This window comes from Delphinus delphis, chromosome 4, assembly GCF_949987515.2.
Source record: "Delphinus delphis chromosome 4, mDelDel1.2, whole genome shotgun sequence".
In the NCBI taxonomy this organism is placed as follows: Eukaryota; Metazoa; Chordata; class Mammalia; order Artiodactyla; family Delphinidae; genus Delphinus; species Delphinus delphis.
Window position 1 is genome coordinate 15358058 of NC_082686.1, and position 6374 is coordinate 15364431.

Here is a 6374-nt window from a genome sequence, read left to right on the forward strand (position 1 = left end):
AAAAATGTGGAACGCTTCATGAATTTGTGGGTCATCCTTGCGCAGGGGCCATGCTAATCTTCTCTGCATCGCTCCAATTTTAGTATATGTGCTGCCGAAGCAAGCACCCAACTTAACTCTTTAAAGTACGGCTAGGGTAGGTGATGTGGATCTCTCGTCCCACGTGCAGTGGGGTGTCGATGATACTAATTCTGTTGTCTCAAAATGGGCGACCAAGACCTGGAGCAGAAAGCGAAGACACATCAAGCACCTCCCATTCTAAGAAGAGCTGCCAACAGCTGGAGGCATGAACCCCTCCAGGACGTTTTAATAGACCAGACTTAACCAACTGTACTGCTTTCAACCATTCCCCCCACCCCAAACAAGCAGAAAACCAGGAAGAGGAGAAGGAGAAGAGATTTCTTATTGTGAGTCATCGGTAGAGAGTTGAGAGCCTCGGTGTTTTCCATGGAGGAAGAAAAAATGGGGAGCTCTCATAGACAGTAGGGGTGTCAGAAACAAAAGGAGACAGGCATCTCGAACCACAGGGAGACATCAGCTCATGGAGCAGACATGCTGATCTGCCCACTCTCTGACCATCTCTGAGCAGGGGAGAAGAGAGCCAACAGGGCAGAGAGAGAGACCAGCAGTGGGGAAACCAGCCCTCCTACCACTTGGTATTTGAAGGAAAGCTGACTCTTCAGTGACTCAGGTGGACACTGCAGAAGGTAGCTGGGCTTAAGCTGTCTTATTGTACCCCAAACAAGAGGGCCACGTACAGGGTGGATGTCCCAAGCAATGGGAAACAGCAGGGTGTACTGCTGGTGGTGAAAGCTGCAGTGGCATTCAAAGAGGTTGAGCTAGAGTTAGTCTCCCTTGTTAAGGCATTGGATGGAAACAAGATGTGGAGCCCTGTCCCGATTCTGAAAGGTTCATGAAGAACTCACACATGTACCTCAAGAAGGAAGCAGCCTGGGATGCCTGCCCTCAGTGGGCATCTCTACTTGGTCCATTTCAGCCTAAGAAGCAATAGCCAAGAGATGGCCAATGCACACCAGGAATGACAGATTCGTCCCTTTCCATCTCCCCTCTGCAATCAAGGAGAAAGGTGCCCCAAGAAATCGGGGATAAGGAGTGAAAAAGCAGACCAAGCTTTCTCCCTCCTCTAAGTCTCCTTGGGAAAGCATGGCCAGTGCTGGGAGGAGGGGAGGGGATAGATGGATCTGAAATGGATATTTTAAACTTGACCTGCTTTTTTTTAATATTCAGAAGTAAATAGAAAACGTATGGAACTCTGTGAGTACAAGGTAGCATTTTCCTCCCAAAATGAATAAATATTTGCAGGTTTTAAATTGCAAGAAGAGCCCTCCTGCAGTGAGGGATGTGGCCCTGAGGTCAGGGAATCACAGTGATAAACCAGGAGCATCTAGGAAGTGAGCCCCGCACAGGATTTCAATTCCAGGACACTCCTTCCTTGGACTTCAGGAAAAGTAAAGCAGCAAAGTTTAAATAATTTCTCTCATAGTTTCTCCAACACTTGAATAAAAAGTTTGAAATAAGTGAGGGACTGAGTCATAAAAACAAAAACAGAGGGGAACAGATCCCCATCATGCTCACCATCATCTCTGGGATTTTGCAGAAGTGGGAAGGTTGCATTAGAAGGTGTCCTGAGCCCCCAGCCCCACTAGGAGGGCAACAAGTAGGTATCTGCTTTGGCTCAGAAAAGTCTGGGGAGAAAAAAGCAGCCTGGAGAATAGGTAAGAGGACCCTGCAAGAGCAGAGAAAACTCCCCACCCCAGTGAATACACTAGAGCAGTAACTTTCAAACTCCTTGTAACAAAAGCCACAGTAAGAAATACATTGTACATCATGACCCTATACACATGTATATGCATAACTGAGCAAAGTTTTATAAAACAATATTACTCACCACGTGCAATGAATGGACACAGGTTGTTTATATTCTATTCTGTTTTGTTTTTTTTAATGCTGGTCACAGATCATATAAATTGATTTCTGTGGTTCTGAAGAACCTAGTGACAGGAATAAAGACACAGATGTAGAGAATGGACTTGAGGACAAGGGGAGGGGGAAGGGTAAGCTGGGAGAAGTGAGAGAGTGGCATGGGCTATATACACTACCAAGTGTAAAATAGATAGCTAGTGGGAAGCAGCCGCATAGCACAGAGAGATCAGCTCGATGATGCTCTGTGACCGCCTAGAGGGGTGGGATTGGGAGGGTGGGAGGGAGGGAGACGCAAGAGGGAGGAGATATGGGGATATATGTATACGTATAGCTGATTCACTTTGTTATACAGCAGAAACTAACACACCATTGTAAAGCAATTATACTCCAATAAAGATGTTAAAAAAAAAATTGATTTCTGGACCCTAGTAGTCTACAAGCAGCAGTATAAACAACTCTCATTAGAAGGAGATGACCCTTAAAAGGGAGGGGAGAGTTTAGGTAACACAAGCATGAACATTTGTTTTTTCTCTCCCAAATATGCCTCCCACATTCACAGCTCCTTCTATATCATCAGATTGGAATCATATATTCCTGATAACCTACTTTCCAGATGAGCTCTCTCCTCTGGAGTTCACATCTCTCTACTTGTTCTCTTATCTAACTATCCTCCATGCCTTTCTAGCTCTACCCACTGTAGATGTGGATTGGACCCCTCAATACTATCTCCACTAATTAAATACTTTGCAATCCCTTAAATATCCAACATGTACAAATAATTCACAGGGCATTCTTAACAAGCATGTCTGAACATGCTGAATTCCAATGGTTGCCTAGAACAATAACAGTAGTGAGTAACATTTACAGAACGCAAGGATGTGTCAATCACTGCTCTCAGCTTTATCAATCTATATCTCTCTATCTGTAACCCTTATAATCATCCCACAAATAAGGAAACAAAGGCCCAGGAAGGTTAAGTAAGGACACAAAGCTGTCAAGTGGTATACCTATGCTTTGAATACAGGGGTTCTTGGAAAACTTGCAGGTCATAGAAAAGCATGGACACAAAGGATAAGTTTGACCTTTCAGTGGGGGGGAAGAGGGTCATGAGACATGGAGCATTGGTGGGTCTCATGCAGAGCCTCGTCCGGGTTTTATGCTCATGGTAGAATAACCCTTCTGTACCAAAGGGTTCCAACCAAGAGACTTCTTGCTCTCTCATGAAGACAAACATTGGTTTCAGTTTCAGTCACAATTCCTACTTTGTAAGTCAAATCTTGAAATAATTTTATCCCCACACAACAGAGAAGCAAGATACACATCCTGATAGCATTTGGATTTGTTAACGACCTTCTCCTACCATTTTCACTTGTTTCAAGAATTTTAGGACCTGGGTTACTTGGAATATTGACTAGGAAAACCTTTCTCAAGGGCAGGCCTCTCTGAGAGAATATTCTCATAGGTCCCTGGGACTGGTCCTCAGTTTTGCTAGTTTAATGGGAAAGGAGTAGACTCCAGGGGCGCATAAATCATGTTTAACCAACAATGCTAGATCCTTCACTTAGGAGGATATTCTTTTCCTCTCCTCCAGGGGGCACCATTTGCACAGAATTCAATATGAATGGCACCCGCAGGGATTAGGCAAAGCGGTGGTCCTGAAAAATAGTCCTGCTTGAAACCATCCTTCAGATATCAGACAGCTGGAAAACAAAATAAGTTAATCAAATAACCTAATTGAATTAACGTTCACGAGGTTGCCTGGTGTCCAGAGAATCAGAAGGAAAGGTAGAAACTGACCCTTTCATCACTTCTTGCCTTCAGAAGGAAACTGTCAGATATATTTTCTGCCCCATTAATTAATGCCTCCCTTCTGACCAACCGCCTATGATAGGCATATTCTCTCTAGACTGTGTTAGTTTTACTATTAGTCAGGACTTATTCTGAACCATTCTCTCTAAGGTGAGTTTGTAGATATCTGATTTCATTCTCATTATGCTGATTTTCACAACAAATTCTGAGGTCCCGAATGTAGCGGTGGTTCTTACAGTGTGGTCCCTGGGTACCAGCAGCAGCATCACTTGGGAACCTGTTTAGAAGTGCAAATACTTGGGCCCAAACCCAGACCCAAATCAGATAGACTTCCAGGTGTGGTACCAGACATCTGTGTGTTTACAAGTCTTACAGGTGATTCTAACACATGTTAAACTTTGAGAACCATTGCCTTAACATACAGTTTCCAGTCCAACCGATACCAGAAACAACTATGAGCTTTTAAAAAATATAGGTGCCCTGGATTCTCCCAGAGCCACTGGGAGAGTAAAAAGAGCTTTGGAATCAAAAGGATCTAGGTGGAAATTCTAGTTTTGTCACTCACCAGTGTGTGCCTGGTTGATGCTCCATTTTCTCATCTCTAAAGCAAGGGTAGTAGGACCTTGCCTCATAGGAAGGTATTGGAGGTAAGATGCAACACATGCCTCATATAGAGACTGACAGCAAACCTCCTTCCTTGGCCTCCATCACAACTGGAATTGCCTTTGCCCAGCCTGTGAGGTTGCAGGTCAGGTCTCATCTCACCCAGAATCACAAAACAAGAGCTGCCAGAAGCTGATTTCCAAAGTTTCACAAATAGTCTAACATTTTCACAGCAGTTACTGGGGGTTTTGCCATGACTCAGTGGGAACAACACGGCCCTGAGATTCCCATGGAGCTATTTCAAACTCTAGATTGATGAGTACAGGAGGAGTCCCTATGAAGCAATATTTACCAACTGAGAGCAGTATAATTGTTAAAGTAGCTCTTGTGAGCCAGATCACATTCCTGCTGACAACAGGGAGGCAAAGAATTCCAATGGTTGCCTAGAAAATTGAGTGGAAGTTCCCCAAGTTACCTGCCATACACAGGTTTGTTTTTCCTTAATTATCTAGGTAATTGCTTTGGTTCCTCTACTTGCCTTTACCAAGAGACACCTGGGCAGAAGAGCGAGTATCTGTGGGGCTGCCCTGCTGGGTAAAGGTTCAGGTTGCTCACCCCAGTGCAGAGACCTCCTCCAATGTCAGTGGGAGTGCCTATAAACTCCCCCTCCACTGGAACTCATGAGGCCTTTCTAGTCAATCTGGGTCCCTGCTCTTGTGCATTTTTTTTTTTTTTTTTTTTTTTTTTTTTTTGCGGTACGCGGGCCTCTCACTGTTGTGGCCTCTCCCGTTGCGGAGCACAGGCTTCGGACGCGCAAGCTCAGCGGCCATGTCTCACGGGCCCAGCCGCTCCGCGGCACGTGGGATATTCCCGGACCGGGGAACGAACCCGTGTCCCCTGCATCGGCAGGCGTACTCTCAACCACTGCGCCACCAGGGAAGCCCTGCCTTTCATCTTTTTAAGCACTATGACCCCTTGCCATGAATTAATAAGAACAATAGATGTAGTCACGGTTCTCCAGAGAAACAGAAACAGATTAATAGAATATGTGTGTCTACATATATATACACACAGGTTGGGACCCATTTCTAGAGATGGAGTGGGATCCATGTCACCCACAGCACCTGGTTTGTGAATGGGGGAGGAGGGAGCTTCTGCAGTGTCCGCAGAAAGGTACCTTATGTGCTGGAGAGACAACCAATAGAAGCGCACTATTGCCAGATGGCAAGAAAGTGTCAGGGTCTTTTCCCCTTTGATTCATTTCCTTCTGTGAAGTGGGGAGCCCAGATAATTAAAGGGAGAAGAAATGAAAATAATTTGAGAAACACTTCATCCCACCTACAAAACACTCATTCTCATCTATGCAGTTATGTACAGTTTTCAAAGCACTTTCTCAAACAGCACTGGACCTGCGTTATAGCAGCTCTAGGGAGACAGCCTAGTGGGTAATATTATCCCCGCTAGAGACCTGAAGCAAATCAGCCTTCTTTACTCACTGCTCAGGATGTGCCCCTCTCATGCTCACTGAAGGGGAAACTCCCAGCCTGTCTGCATGGGAGCGAAATACTAGGAGATTCCATGAGAGGAGGCTGGGAGGCTCAGTGGTGAGAACAGAAGGGAAAGTGCAGAAAGAGGAGAAGAGGTTCAAGGTAGGAAAAGAAAAGCTGCAGAGTGATGGAACAAAGTGCCCACTACCAACAGCAGGAACTGTATTTCTTTCCACAAAATGGGTGACTTAAGCAACAGAAATTTATTGTCTCACAGTTCTGGAGGCTAGAAGTCCACGATCAAGGTGACAGCAGGGTCAGTTCCTTCTGAGGGCGGTGAGGCAGAGGTGTTTCACGCCTCTCCTCTAGCTTCTGGTAGCTTGCCAGCAATCTTTGGTGCTCCTTGGCTGGTAGGCCCATCACCCCCTTCTCTGTCTTCATCTTCCCATGGTGCTCTCCCTGTGCGAGTCTGTCTTCAAATTCCCCCATTTTATAAGGACATCAGTCATACTGGATTTGGACGCATCCTAA

General features: G+C 45.4%; 1 non-coding gene across 1 annotated transcript; it reads right to left on the reverse strand.

Moving 5' to 3' along the window:
• On the reverse strand, window positions 1–107 carry LOC132425188 (U6 spliceosomal RNA). The gene has a single exon (XR_009519381.1). It is a non-coding gene; the product is annotated as a U6 spliceosomal RNA (small nuclear RNA).
• Between the last annotated feature and the right edge of the window lie 6267 nt (window positions 108–6374).